The following is a 15,950-nucleotide window of genomic DNA, read 5'->3' on the forward strand; positions in this document are numbered from 1 at the left end:
GATGTGCACTCTGCAAGTCACCAACTCTATACTGAATTGACCTCACATGTCTGGACATGCCCGTCTTTGTTTGTTTTGTTTTTGTGCAGGTATACTGGATAACAAGGCAAAATGAGAATCCCCTAAAGCTCACGTGATTGGGAGAGGAGCTGGCTGTCAGTGTGTTGGCTGACGGTGCACTTATGATTTCAGTTTTGGCTCTAATTATTGCTTTATAATCTTATTTTTATAACTGGGTCGAAACCGACCCTAACAACACAAAGGTCATAATTTCAACCAGAGCATTTTATAATTTAGTGAAAAAAAAATGTTCAGTCAAAAAGCCTTGATGCAATAAACAAATTTTGTTGTGGTTCTTTTATGCATTTAAAACCTAAAATGGGTTGGTGCCGACCCTAACACAAGAGGAAGGTTAAAACACTTCCCGTTGGGTTGCAACTTCAGTTCGCCGTCTCTTCTCGTCATTTTGCCACAACAAGGATCCAAAAGAACTGTCCATTGTTCGTCCAGCAAAATTAAGACTATGACCTAGGTTTTTTTAAAAGCAACAAACGTTTGTCTTGCCTCCTCGCACCAACGCGAGTCAGACGGAACGGCAGTGCGTTAGAGGTTACGCTGGTTTTTATATATTATGCTGTGACGTCAGGCCGTAGAACAGGAAGTCAGCTCCGGTCCCTATGGCCCTCGTCCAATGAGCTCTCAGTGTTGAGTTTTGGATGAAATTCACACGTAGGTGATACTTAATGTCTCCTGGAGCTTGGTGTTATCTTAAACTCAAATCAGGCTTTTGACTGCTCTGCAGGACAAGTAGTCCCAACTCTCTTTGTTCAGGCCACATGGTGAAATCCCAACACGATCGATTTCTAAAAAAAACGACCTTGAACCGTCAGATGGTTTGTTACACAGAACCATCTGAGAAGCTGTCATTGAAAACTTTTTAGAAAAGGGCAGGCACTTTAAAAAAATACTTGGCAGGAGATTGGCTGAACCATCTGTCAATGAAACTCTCACCAAAGTTAATTGGGAGAAAAGCAAAAAGATCTTTTCCATCGAGAATACCTCCAGGGCCGTTCTTTGCTTTTCTCTCAATAAAGAAATACTCTCCAGCTCTGAAATAACTGATGCCATTGCAGCATCTACGCTAACCTCTTTGGGAGCCGCCATTGTTGTTTAGATCTAAAAGTCCCCTCTACGTGTCATCTAACACACCTAAGCCATAGCTGCCAATAGCTCCAAACAGGATGCTGATTGGTTTGTGGTCTGGCACACAAACACCTTAACATTAATCTCTACCCTTACCTTAACAGCCATATATTTATGAAAGTCTCCCTCAAGATAAATGAATGTGTCTTATGGATCAAAAGAACAGAAACCAAGATTATTTTCATCATGTAACAATAATATTTTTAATTGATGTCAACTTTTGATGTGAAGTTTATAAGGGTATTGATGCCAAACATTGTTGACAGAAAAGTCCTCGTGTAGCCTAGTAATGAAGTGTACTCATTGTTAGTCAAATGGTGTGATTTTCTATCAGGAATATAAAAAGAATAGACAAATCAGGGGTTCTGCAAACAAATATATTTAATGAATATGTATGTATACTCAGGTGTTTCATAATGGAATGAATGCACTTAGCCTTTGCAAACTGTGCTCTGTATGTGGACTTTCATTAAAATCAGTCAAAAAATCAGTCAAACCTCAATGATGATGTCATAGACCAGTTAACATGTCTTCCTCTCAACAACTGCGTGTTCTGATGTGTTGACATGAAGAAATTTGAAAACCATCAAGAATTAAAGCTGCGAGCCCTCGCATCCTCCCGCATGCCGGGTGTGCCAGCGGGACACTTCCGTAACGGCAGTTCAGTAGTTATTTAAACCCAAACGATGATCTTTCCTAAAACTAACTCATTCGTTTTGTTGCCTAAACCTAACTCAGTATTTCACAATCTTTTCCTAAACCGAACCAAGTAGTTTAGTGTCCTAAACTTAACTGTTGTTTCCTGTGAAAACAGAGGCTTTCGTAGGAAAACACAGAGCATGTTTACATGCTTTAATGCTCAGAGAACATTCTTTTTCTCATACTGTCTGCCTGAAATGCTCTATTTTGCACCTGCATGAGACATGACAAAGGGAGCCAAACTGAATCGCATGTTTTCTTATCTGGGCAGTAGGGATATTATGAGTTCAATCTACCAAAGCAGTTTATAGTCACATGATTTTACCCAACTGCCAGTTTGCCACCATCATATTCGACGTACTTGTGATACCTCAAAGCCGTCTAGAACTGGGCCTGATGGTAACGGGTCACACAGACCAGCTAACACACAAAACAACCCTTCTACTTAATAAATGATTCAGTCATTGTTTGGCTTGGTTTGCCTCTCTCCTCTCAGAAAATCCACTAGAGGGCGATAAAGGCCAGTGAACGTGAGAACGTCTATTTACAGTGAGTTAATGTATGCTGATGTTTGAATACTTTCTCTAGAAGCATTTTAAAAATAGTAAATATATGGCTTGTGTAAAATATATATTCTACTTTAATTCTTTAAAAGTTACTCTGAGTTGTGTTATTAACCTGCAACTTGTAATATGTCGTTACTATGGATGAACTATACAGGATGTGATCAGGTTTTTTTTCACTTTGTTTGAACACCTCTGACTATAAATGCTAACACACACAGTAACTTGTCTTATGCATACTGGTTTATTAGAGACTAAAAGCAGTTTAAACACAAATCTTTTTCAACATTCAAAGGAGGCGTTATATAACATTAATATTTAGCTATCAGTTATTACATGACACTTGTTATTATCCCTAAAGAGACTGAAACCAATAGTGAATTTACTACAGCCAAGTATTTCCTGTGTTCTGTGGTCTTAAACAACTCCTTGAGAATAACATACAATACTACGATGTAACTACCAAACATGACAAATGCAGCTGTAACACGGATCATCTTCAGCTCAGTCAAATGTCTGATGTTCCTGCTGCAGCAGCTTCACAGAGCATGCTCTGTCCACTCTTCACTGCTTGTGTCGTCTGCTCTTTGTCTCGTCTTCTCTTCGTGCTGTTTCCTCTCGGCTCTCTGAAAGACAAATGGCAGAAAAGGAGAGACACTAAAAAACAGCAACCAAAAAGAATCTGTATTAGAAATTCCGGATAATTAAATTTAAAATAGAGGTTTCACAAAGCATGCTGGCTCCTCTAAAGACATCCCAGTTTTGTTTGTAGAAAAATGATCTTTTCACCCCTTTATTCTCTGTGTCTCCAGGTGGGCTCTGTTTAGGTGGTTTGTCTCATTTTGAAGCTTCCATTGGAGGCCCTCAAAGTGAGAAATTTCCAAATTCATCACATAAGGCTTTGGAGCGCCATTGATTTTGGATATTAAAAGGTGCTAAATTTGAAATTCAGAGAGTATCTATTGCCTCCACACAGCTCGTAACATGGTGCTAACAGTGCAAACAATGGCAACAGTGCTGACAGAATTAACAATGTTAACCCAGCCTATCATAGCAGTTTGTAAAATAGTCACAAAATGCAATCTACTGGTTTCATGTACAGGTACACAAATTGTAAATGTTTTGTGTGTTGCTCAGCAGAAAAACAACACGGTGGACACACGAATCAAACACATCCATGTGACGGTAAGAGCTGGCTACGTATTAATAAATATTAAGAAAGACCGCCCTAATTAAGTGGTTTTGTTGCCGAAACAACTTTAGTTCTGTGGCCTAATGTCGTCCAGACTGACAGTGAAAGGGTTAAAGTTCTTGGACGAAATCCAGCAGAACCTGAGGTTGCTGCCTCGGGGACCAGGGGAGGGTCAAACGGCACTTCGTTTCAAACAGCTGATCAGAGTTTAATGTTCGCAGTCAGAATTTATTCTATAATTAATGTAGCGCATCGACTCTTTTTTCCGATAAAGGCAAAACACTTGAAGCGAGCGTAAAAACTTTTTTGCAAACTTTTGCTCAAATTTATTTTGTAATATGCTTTACGTAAAATGTAACATGCGTCCATTCTGCTTTAAATACATTTTTGGTCTTCGAAAAATTGTTTAGTCTGCTAATCGTTGACATTATGCTTTATTGTACTCAGTCACTCTTGATCAACTAAATACCTCAATGTACACGTAATGTAAATGTAAATGGCATATTTCCTGTGGGTGGCCCCACCTCGGGGGCCCCTAGGCTGGAAATAGTCTCCGCTAAGCCCACGCCCACGACGCTCATTTCCTCCTATAGAACCAAGGGTGCTCCTCCTGGCTGTTTCCTGAGACACTCTGGTGTCCCACATCCCTCCATAGACAAACAGACACACGCTCTCACAACAGACCGGCAGCACATCGATCTTCTGTCTGAGGAGCTGCTCCCAAACAAAGACACAAACACACAGCCCAGCCTCCTCCTTTCCTTTTCCTCCTTGTCTACAGTTGAACCCATTTGACTGTTCATCCTCCCCATCCACCGCTCCCTTTGTTGTATTTAACAAATGTGAGCTATTTTATTGAGTTCCCTTTTAGCGAAATAATCGGAATGAATTTGAATTCCCTCTGGTCAACAGTTACTCAGTGTAAATGTCTAGGGCTTTTATTGTTAAAGGTAAGAACAGAGGGAGTGAATCTGGCAGTGGTGGGCCGTCAGGGCCGGCTTAGCCTTCTCTGCTGGCCTAAACAGAATCACAAAGTTATAGCTATTTTATAATTTTTCACAAATACACTACATGTATTATAATTATTTTCTCATTTGCTTATTTTCTCATTGCACAGCTCCTGTCTTCCTCAGTTGCTCTGCTTCCAGCACAGCTTGTTTTAAGAGCTTTTATCCAATCAGATTCAGCCCCTATGTCTCTATGTAAGGAGAGAGGCCCGAGGTCCTCTAGGTAGACTTTGCAGTTTAAATAAATGGGGACGATATTGTTGATTGTCATAGTCTTCAACCAATCAGATCTTTAGTTTGACATGTTGGGCGTATTCCTTGACGTGCCGGTGGTACCGAGGTAGCCTGCTAAGTACGTCTGCATTAACGTGCGCTGTGATTGGTCAGTGGGCCAGCGTGACTTTTGTCAAACAGAAAGCTAGCTAGCAGATGTTAGTGTTTAGTAAGAGTTCAGGTTGAAACATATGTAAGAGAAGTTATGACATTTTTAGTGTTTTGCTTGGTGTAGATTCTTTTTTTTTCTTTGTTTTTTAACACTCAATGGCTGAAGGAGGAGAAATGGATTTGGGAGTTATAGACTTTGTTAACAAAGAAAGGAGGATGGACTTTGTCTTTAAGTGAACAGCAGCTTTGGTAAAATAACTGCTTTTGTTTTTACATCTGCAGTAGCGTTTCTACTGTGTTCATTTGTCTATGGTGTAGTTTTTATGAATAGTATGAATGGCTCGTGCTCTAGCGCTGCAGTGTTGCTGGATTGATTTGTCATGCTTTGTTGTCATATGAATATATGTGACTGGTTCTTGTGAGTTTGTTCTTGTCATTGTGTTAATTACATTGATTCTGACTTGTCCGTTAATGACTCAGCTGTTTTTTGTTTTTGTTCCGGGTTCAAAAGGTCACACAGCCCGTTGTCTGTGACGTGAGCTCAGTCCAACGAAAACATTATATTTCCCACAATTTAAGCTTCTGCATTTTCCAAATGCACTAATATTATTCAAAGGTATTGTTCGGTTCGTAAGCCTCGTACCGAACGGTTTAATACGAATACGTGTATTGTTACAGCCCTAGAAACAAATAACCGTAGCTCAGTAGGACAGCACAGAAAGCCCAGCTATAAAATGCACGGCCCGCCACTGGAATCTGGTCTGCACTGCCTTTGTCAAGGTTGAAAGAGTAATAAAGTTTATCGTCATGGTCCGGACTATGGAGCCTCTTTGTTCGTTGTCCGTTCCACACAAAATTATGCTTTTATTTGTGGTGTGATAGCTTAGAAAAATGGACCTTTCTTTAATATTCACATTCTGTGAAGCACACTATAAATACACTGTGAAAGGATTAAAGTTCTAAGACTAAAACACGGACAACTCCTAGACCGGGTAACGCCGACTTCCACGTTGGCTTCACTTTTTAGACTCTGAGGTTGCAGCCTGGTTGAGATGCAAATTAATCAAATGGAAAAAAACGCCCCAGGTGTGTAAGGGGCTGATCCCACCGAGATGTGTCGCTGCATGCATGGCCGCTTCAAAAATGCCTTGGCAAAGCAGGTCAGGCAAAACAGCTTGGTGCCCGCCTCTTGCTTGATTTGATTGGCTGCCTGAGTGACTTTGACGAGTGATGCAACGCCAAGGCTGGCGCCGAAAAGTTGAGAATATTTTAGTTTTTAGGTGCATCTAAAATCCGCTAGAAGAACTCAACGCACGGCGTAAGACAGGGGTGTCAAACTCAAGGCTCGCGGGCCGAATCCGGCCCCCCACGTCATTTTATGTGGCCCGCGAATCTGCCAGCAAAAAAAATAAAAATAAGTTTAAAATTAGACTTGATAATAAAAATATCCCATAGTCGAAATGATGAGATAGAAAGTCGAAGTTATGAGATAGAAAGTCATAATTATGAGATACTTAAACACACAGTCATAGAAGCAGCTCTTTGGCTGGTTATTGTACACTTGACATGGAAATGTATTGTGAGTACATTGAAGACTACTTTAAACGTGGCTTTACAACACATGAAATACTTCACGTGGGATTGTGCAAACGCACCCTTGAAAGGATTTTAAGCTTTGAACAAAGTTATTGTAATAACTTGTGTTTGATATTTGTCTTTGCTATTTTCTTTAAAAGTTTGATCTTTGATAGAGTAATGTGGGTTTCTTAACCCTAAATTAAAACGATTTAAGTCATAATAACAGAAATGTGCTGCAATATATTTTTACATTTATATAACTGCATGTACAATATTTTTACATTTCAATAAACAATAATCAAATGCAGAGACAGTTATTTAACAATATGTTAGGAGTAGTTACATTTACACAGTCTTACATTTACAACCGGCCCTTTGAGGGCGACCGTGATGCTGATGTGGCCCAGAGTGAAAATCAGTTTGAGACCCCTGCCGTAAGAGAAGACCATAGGAAAATGATGGGCGTCACATTTGTGGCCTAGTGTGATCGGGGCCTTTCGTTCACAGTTCTAGCACGAGTGAGAAAGAAGACCTTGAGCATAGATTAATTTGTCAGATATACCACATGGTGAGAAGACAGGTATCGGTTTTTGAGCCTTTGCTTCATGTGAAAGTAAATGCTCTGGTTCATTAAGCAAAACGTAATGCCCTACCACACCGTAGAGACGTGACACTGATGGAACACCCATCCATCCATCCATTTTCCTCCACTTATCCAGGGTCGGGTCGCGGTGGCAACAGGCCAAGCAGGCTGACCCAGACCTCCCTCTCACCGGCAACATGTTCCAGCTCATTCTGGGGGATCCCGAGGCGTTCCCAGGCCAGCTGGGAGATGTAATCCCTCCAGCGTGTTCTGGGTCTTCCCCGGGGTCTCTTCCCAGTTGGACGTGCCTGGAAAACCTCCAGTGGGAGGCGTCCAGGAGGCATCCTAATTAGATGCCCGAACCACCTCAGCTGACTCCTTTCGACGCGAAGGAGTAGCGGCTCGACTCCAAGTTCCCTCCTGATGACCGAGCTCCTTACCCTATCTCTAAGGCTGAGCCCGGCCACCCTACGGAGGAAGCTCATTTCGGCCGCTTGTAGCCGCGACCTTGTCCTTTCGGTCACGACCCAGAGTTCGTGACCATAGGTGAGGGTAGGAACGTAGACCGAGTGGTAAATTGAGCGCTTTGCCTTCCGGCTCAGCTCCCTCTTCACCAAGACGGTCCGGGGCAGCGCCTGCTTTACTGCTGCAGCCGCACCGATCCGCCTGTCGATCTTCCGCTCCATCTTACCCTCACTCGTGAACAACACCCCGAGATACTTGAACTCCTTCGCTTGAGGTAGGCACTCCGTCCCCACCTGGAGGGAGCAATCCACCGGTTTCCGGCAGAGCACCATGGCCTCAGATTTGGAGGTGCTAACTCTCATCCCCGCCGCTTCACACTCGGCTGCAAACCGCCCCAGTGAATGCTGGAGGTCACGATCCGAGGAGGCTAGCAGGACCACATCATCTGTAAACAGCAGAGAGGCGATCCCGAGACCCCCGAACCTGACGTTCTCCGCCCCCCGACTGCGCCTCGATATCCTGTCCATGAAAGTCACGAACAGGACCGCTGATGGAACACGGTGAAGGGAAAACGTTCCTCTCACAGAAGGAGGCAGAGCTTTGACATCAATGCACCTGTTCAAAATGAAGCGTCACTGACGTTTGCCAGAAAAAAGGGTGAGTTGGAAATGACCTCGGGAGATTTCTTATCCCAAAAACAGAGCTGTATTTGTCAGGTGGGTGTCTGCTGTGGATCTGGCCGACAGTTTGCGGTGTCAGTCAGAGATGTAGCCACATAGTAGCGCCTCCAGATAAGTCAGTGCTCTGTGCGTCCTATCGCTGGCAGATAGAGATATCTGCCTGTCGGCTCGACCCCTGCTGTCACTGATTTCTCCGAGGCTCCTCGGCCCCGATAGCTTCCTCTCTTTGCGTCTGGAGAATGTTCCTCCAGGGCACGCTCACGCACACACACACACACACACACACACACACACACCATCCTTCCACTCCTTTCTTGGGCTATCCCACTTCACCTCCTTCCTCCCTTTTAACCTTTGACCCCTCGTCCTCCCCATCCATCGCAGTGGCGGTGCATTTGAGCCGAAGGAAGGAGGGGTCAACAACAAAGCTTTTCACGGTCAAAGTAGAGGAAAGAACAGAATCTCCTTACACTGAACCTTTTCCAAAATCCCCTTCAGAAACACACACACTCATACACATACTGTACTCCAGATGCAGTTCCACTTGGTACCAGGCTTCTGATAACAAGGTGCGTTCTGCATCCTATCATTACTCTCATGTCAGGCCTCTCCTCCCACACCACACGTGCTGTGCAGAGTAGAAAACATCGGCAGACCCTTCTTCTGATAAAGGATTTGAAATTCTCACTTCAGCCATCAGCCTTTTAGCACATCCGGGAGTCCTGAGCGGCAGAGACAGAAACATGGGCAAAAGGCAGTGTTCTTGTGTTCACACAACAAAGCTGTGTTTATACATAGCCTTGACAGGTTAGAGCGCATGGCAGCTTAGAATCGGCCCCAGTTTGCCCTGATCGGGTCCAGAGGTGGAATTTGAGTGAGGGAATTTATTGTTTGTGTAAATAACTGGCTGAAAGTATCCAAAAAGCCGTTGAGCCTCCTCAACACCACTGTGCGATACCTCCTGGTGAATCATGTATATTTGAATAGCTCAACTTTAATAATTGCAATAAAAAAACTGAAATCAGATCACATAATTTGAAATTTGTGGTGACACTTTCTATGAAGACACATTATAAGAGCAGTCATAGTGATAGTTTATATCGCTACACTCATAAACACATAATGCTCTCTGATGCACTATATCATAGTCATAAAACATCACAGATGTGACTTTTATTCATTTTGAATCAACTATAATTAATTGCTAGTTCCATGCTCTTGACTAGTTGTTAACTAGAGGTTGACTGATGGGCTTATAATACATGATGACTAACTTTACTCACTTCAACAATCAACTGTACTAAGGACTCAGAGTATAATGAGTATCATTGTAAAGCATGCTGTCTCATTGTTGGTGGTTCATGCATTTAAAGGAATCTATGCTTCATCATAAGTAATTACTACGCAAGACATCAAAATGCAGAGAATCACAAGTAGAATGTGTCTGCTTTAAGAACGGAACCTTTAGTTCTCTGTATATTCAAAGTAGGAAAAAGACAAAACGCAGTATTCATTTTCACTGTGGGATGAATGTTGTGAGTTGTAGCTGCCTGTGTGTGTTTTCATGGTTTGACTCAAATTTGTTTACATTTTATTATGGAACTGAATTCCAGGAGACTTGACACTGAATGTAACATTATGGAAATTGAATCAGTTACCCCTCACTGGAAATTCAACTCTCTCTAAACTTCCACATTCTGTTTTCCCGATTCAAGATTACCTTCAATTTCAGTTTACTGAGACACACATCCGGTTGTTGAGGAAGAGCAATCAAGTGCAGGTTCACAGAGCTCCAGTCCGCGTTTTGGTGTGTTTATTGGATTAAATCAAAAGTTGGCAACAAGAAGAAAATGAGTTTGTCGGGAGCAGTTTGCTCAGCAAACTTTCAAAGTTTGTTCATATAAGGAAACTTCCTGAAGCGGCGCTGGTAAATGTGAAGTTTCTGTTGCTGCGGTTACACAGTCTGTGTACCCATCTGCCCAAGAGCTGTGTCCAACTTCTTCGCAGACTGGCCAATCACAGCGTACCGCAGCCAGCCACTATCCGGCTCTGCTCCATACACTCTCGTGCAATGGTTTCAGATGTTCTTCATGTTCATGCTGCTTTTGTGGATTTGGAGCTCGTCATGGTTAAATGTTGTGTAATAGTGATACTCGTTATCCTGAGAGGTTGTGAGGAGATTTAGACGTGGAGCTAACATTGGTACGTGAGTACACCATTAACTAGTTAGCTCTTCCATGCTGCGCCAGCTACTAAAGGTATACTGAATGTATACACATTCTGCTTCTGCTTTTAAATGATCGTAACAGTGACTTAAATAAAGGGTCCCTACAGAGATAGAACTTTTTGTTAAAGAGTTAAATCGTTTTTGTTTAACCAGCAGCTATCTCTCTCTAGCTAAATACACCAGACTTTATTGACAAAAAACAGCAATCTTACCACATCGTAATTGTTTATTGTTATGCACCACTCACCAAGTCACATTCCTTGTGTGTGTATTTAGCAATAAATGGTTTTGATTCTGATCTGATTACACATAACTCAAACTTGACAAAAACAAAATAGAACTCACCAAAACTGGCCTTGGTTCATATTTTCCAATTCACCTAATCTGGTTTGGTGGAAGTAAACCCTTAATTCACTGCGCTAGGTATACAAAATATTGGGAGAGGAGCAAGATTTAATGCAGGGAATAAAGGATTTATTTTGACCAAACCAGAGCTGGCGATTGACTAACCAAGACGCTTGGTGAGTTTTTTGTTGGTTTTTTAGGTCGACTTTGAATAAAAAATTATTGTTTTTGTCAATGGAGTCTTGTGTATTTGGCAAGAGCAATTTAGCTGCTGTTCTTGCTTCAACAGAAAGAATTTTAGTAATTTACAAACCTTTCAATAATTTTGTCAGTCACATAACAGTCTGCGCCTGTCAGTGGCAAGAACCCACTTGTGATGTGTAACGGAGACATGCTCACTGGGATCCATCAACTCTCAACAATGAGATGAGAACACTTTCACCCATGCACAGACCTGATAACAAGAAATGCACTAAATAATGGGGAGGATTTGAATCTTATCTCTGTGTGATTGGTACTACATCTTAAGAGAATTTCAGAAAGCTGTGACGGTCTGGGAGAGAAGCAGCGAGGAGCACCGAGGTGGGAGGTTTGAGCCGGGAGGGGAATCACATGGGGAGAGGGGAGATGTGTAAGAGGGATGCCATGTCAGATGTGGAGGAGTGTGCGTGAGGGTGGTGCAGAAGATCGAGAAGGTGCTGAAGAGGTTACTGGTGGGGAGTTGGGGGGGTACAAGGAAGAATGCAATCTCACATTCCTGACATTCCCGCCTTATTGTAGAGGGCTAATGAGGCGAGGGAGGGGTGCGATGGCTGCCGCGGGCCCAGAGAGAGAGAGAGGGGACAAAACCACCGAGCTGAGCTCACGGCTGAGGAATTTCAAATCCCCGGACATGAGAGGGCCCGGCTCGGTGCCAGTGGTTTTCTATCAGCACACACACACACACACACACACACACACACACACACACACACACACACGTATACATGTATATCAGTGTGACCCATGTTGGGCTGGTGTGAAAAGTCAAACATTTTTGACACATATCACTGTTCAATTTGTGTACAATAAACCTGAGAGGAAATGCCAGGAATTTAAAGAAGAGCTAAAATATTGCCACAGACCAAGGAGGCAACCTCCGGTTCTGCCGAGTTCAGCCAATGCGGAAATGTTTTAAAACTTGCATTCTCTCTACTGACCAGCAGGGGGCGACTCCACAAAAGGAAGTATGATTGTATAGAAGTCTATGATAAAATGACACTACTTCTCTCTTGATTTATTCCCTCAGTAAACATTGTAAACATGAGTTTATGGTCTCAATCTCTAGTTTCAAGTCTTCTTCAATACAGCATGATGTTCATTTAGAGTCTAATAGACCATAAAGCATAATGCTTTAGGGCGGGCTTACTGTGATCAACAGGTCGCTGCTGCTACCAGAGCCGTATACGGCATCTCTACATGGTAACGTACATTCATTGGTTGCAAAAAAGCCAAGATGGCGGCGGCCGTATTCCAAGATGGCGACAGCCAAATTGCCGCACTCAAGGCTTCAAAACAGCAGTCCACACACCAATGGGTGATGTCACGATGACTACGTCCACTCCATATATACAGTCTATGCCACTAAATTAATAAATAACACTTGGCTGAGGTAGAAGTTGAAATATCATAAAAGAGACAATGAGATTAAAGACTACCGGTGAACAGTTAAAAAAAATAAAAAATACACCTTATGGTTCCTGCTGCTGCCTCTGCAACAAAATTCGAATTCATTTATAAAAACATTAACCAAACAAATGGCATGTTGGACCACTGATATAGTGTAGCACTTACATCTAAGAACACGTCCACTCTTGATGGCTATCCCTAATGTTCTGCGTTCCTTTGGAGTGTTTTAAGCAGAAACTAAATGATACCTCTATAGATTAACAGGGATCTCACATTAACAGTTCAAGTTTCAACGAATTAGAACTGACACATTTTCAAACACAACTCATGTTGCCTGACATGAGTAGAAGTGATTTATTTTTTCTGTTCATTCATGGTGCCTCTTAGGGATGCCTCGATACGGCTATCGGACCGATACTTACTCTAATAGCTGATAATGGACAATCCTCTTTCAATTTATTGCTGCATTAAAAAAGGTTTACACTTGAAATATATATATTTTTTATTTTGTACCAAGTTGCTGTTGCACAACTTATTATTTTAATGTTAAATAACATTTCAGTAATCTATATTTGTTACATTTTGTTAGTTACATTTTGTGGCCCCTTGAGGCCAGTGCAAACAAGCTGTGAACACAACATTGACATATCATCACAATCCAAGTTGATAAGATGAACTTGTTAGCAAACAGTTGCTTATTTACACATCCAGCTGTTTCAGAGCAACATTGAGTTTAAGTGCAACAATCGCTCTCTTTTAGCTCAGTTTTGATCTCCACCAATTAATGCTCCACTATGTACACCTCCAACTATCTGCCCCAATGTTCAAATGGCAGTTAGAAATTCAAACAAAATGGAATACAGACTGGAATTGCAGGGAGAGGTTGGGAGAGGCTGTGCACTTGTACTTCTACAAGACACCCCCTGAAAAATTTGAAAGGAAACAAAACTACCGGTACATTTTGTTTTTTTCTTTCACCATCAATGAGAGGCTGGGCTTCATGATTTCGCATGGCATAAAAGTTTTAAGAAATGGCAGTTAGAGAAATTGATTGGTGTTGAATAATCCAGAATCCATAGCAAAGGTGTTGATATTTTCCTCCAGGCAGGATTGGTGTCGGCCTTTAGATACTAAACACTGGTACGTCCCGCCAACAAGCATCCCGGACACAAAGTGGTTGTGATCAGCAGTCTGTGAGCGGCACAAAGTCAACATCAAAGTGGATGAAGAACATCCTTCCTACGATCCAATGACAAAGGACACAAATTCAGTCCCATTCAGGAAGCTCCCTGACACATCCTTCCCTCTCATCCCTCCTCTCCAGCTGTCATTCTCTCACTGATCTTGGATCCAGCTGGCCTGATGAGGTGCATCGTCCAGGCCACACGGATGTAATGGAGGGGAAAATCTATGAGTCCGACCACACTGTAAGCGCTAGAGCCAACATGACATTCCTCTGACCGGCTGCAAGGATTGGGATGGCTGCTGGCAGTCATGTGTGGAGGCACACTCAGTGTGTTCATCAGTGCTGATCTGACTGTGAGAGTGCAAACACAGCTGACATAACTCCTTCACCTCGCCCCGGCCAGGACCAGCTGGGCCAGGACCAGCTGAACGACACAGTGCTAAAAAAATCAGGCACCTTCTTCTCATGTGTCCATAAAATGATTGTGCCATGAAGAGAAAAAAAGCAAACGAATACATTTAACTCTAATACATTTTAAGCATTTTGCTTCATTTAATGCTCATCATCACGCAAGGACACATGGTCACAGTTTTAAGCAGGCGGTTTGAATACAAACAAAACGACTTGGTCAAAGATCATGGTTTGGGTGATAATAAATAAATAATGTTTCATTGATTGTATTTGTTCACAAATAATAATAAAAAAAACATTGTAACGATAATTTACAGCACCCCGTTCTTGTCCCCCGTGCCGTGCATTTGCTCCCTCACATGCTCTCCACATTGATGAACAAATGAACAAATGAACTTTGCGTAGCATATCCTACAACTTTGTAGGATACGTAGATTTGTTTAACACATCCACTCCGTCCTCCTCCCTACTCCAACTTTCCCGCTCTTTTAGACCTGAAGTCGGCGTGTTATTCATATTCCATTTGAAGAGACCAGGGTGCCTCCAGCTAAATTCAAGCTTAAACGTCACACGGTGACCACAATGAACCTCTACAAGCCAGTCAGTCCAAGAGTTTTAGCCGTGTCCAAATAGGAAGTGAATCATGTTTCATGCGAATGGTCAGCGTGCAGGTGAGAAAGGAGCTACGGGGTTTGAACTCCTCTAAAATACGTAGACACAAAACTCGAAATGTCCTTAAAAGTAGACAGCTATTTATGAGATCACGTTACATGACTGCACAACAACATGTAAGTTGTAGCACCTTCACACTACACATAGAACATGTACAGTATGTGCAATGTCAGTGTAATATGATTATTGTAAATTAGAGTTCTTTGGTGATTGTGGGAATGGGGTAGTGGTATCGAATGTTATGATCCAACGCGTCTGTTAGCAAGAAATGGCACAATGGCACAATGGCACTTAGATGATTACAAAGTCTCTTTTTTTATATAGTTTGTTGTTTTTGGTGCATTTTGCATTCACAGAAGGATCGAGATTAAGTCCACCCGTCAGTCAAGGGAGATCTGGAGCTAATTGAATGGAGGCATAGTAGAAGAGCCCTGAAAAGCCATTCCTGGGACGTTTGTGAATATCTGTCGTCATGGCTACAAGTGACTGAGGCAACTCCGAGGTTCCCGCAGGGCAGAAGTCTGGCCAAACGTCCAGACTTTAATCCAAAAGTTAAACACAACGCCAGCTGGACCAATGTGCCCGTTTCTGGAGTAAATTAAACCGTCATTGTGGGCTAATGGAGAAGGAATGAATTTTGAACTCCCAGCAATAGAAAAGAAACAACAAGGATTGGTTCTGTTAACGTGTCCGTTACTCATGCAGGTGCGACACTTTTAAAATAAGGGATTTTAGAGGAATGTTTCACCCCCAAAATGATCACTTGTATTTCAATTACTTACTCTGTGTTATTTTGAATTCTTGAAGAAAACAGCCATGGGACCTTTGTTGCATGTCGAACCCGCCTCTCTCTCCCAGTTTTTCAATTTGCCACTACACTCTTTATCTGTCCAATAAAAATAATAATAGTAATCTTTAAAAGAAAAAATGTCTCTCAGAAAAAGCCTCAAATCGACATCCTCACATGTGAATCCACACTAAAAACACCTGAACAGCTGGACCACAGCTACGTCTTTTCATCCTCGTCCTATACTTCAGATTATTTAATGTCATTCAAAACAAGATTAGGGAGATGCATTCCACAGCA

The sequence above is a fragment of the Anarhichas minor genome, unplaced genomic scaffold, assembly GCF_050575085.1.
Source record: "Anarhichas minor isolate MPS153535 unplaced genomic scaffold, ASM5057508v1 ptg000055l, whole genome shotgun sequence".
Lineage (NCBI taxonomy): Eukaryota > Metazoa > Chordata > Actinopteri > Perciformes > Anarhichadidae > Anarhichas > Anarhichas minor.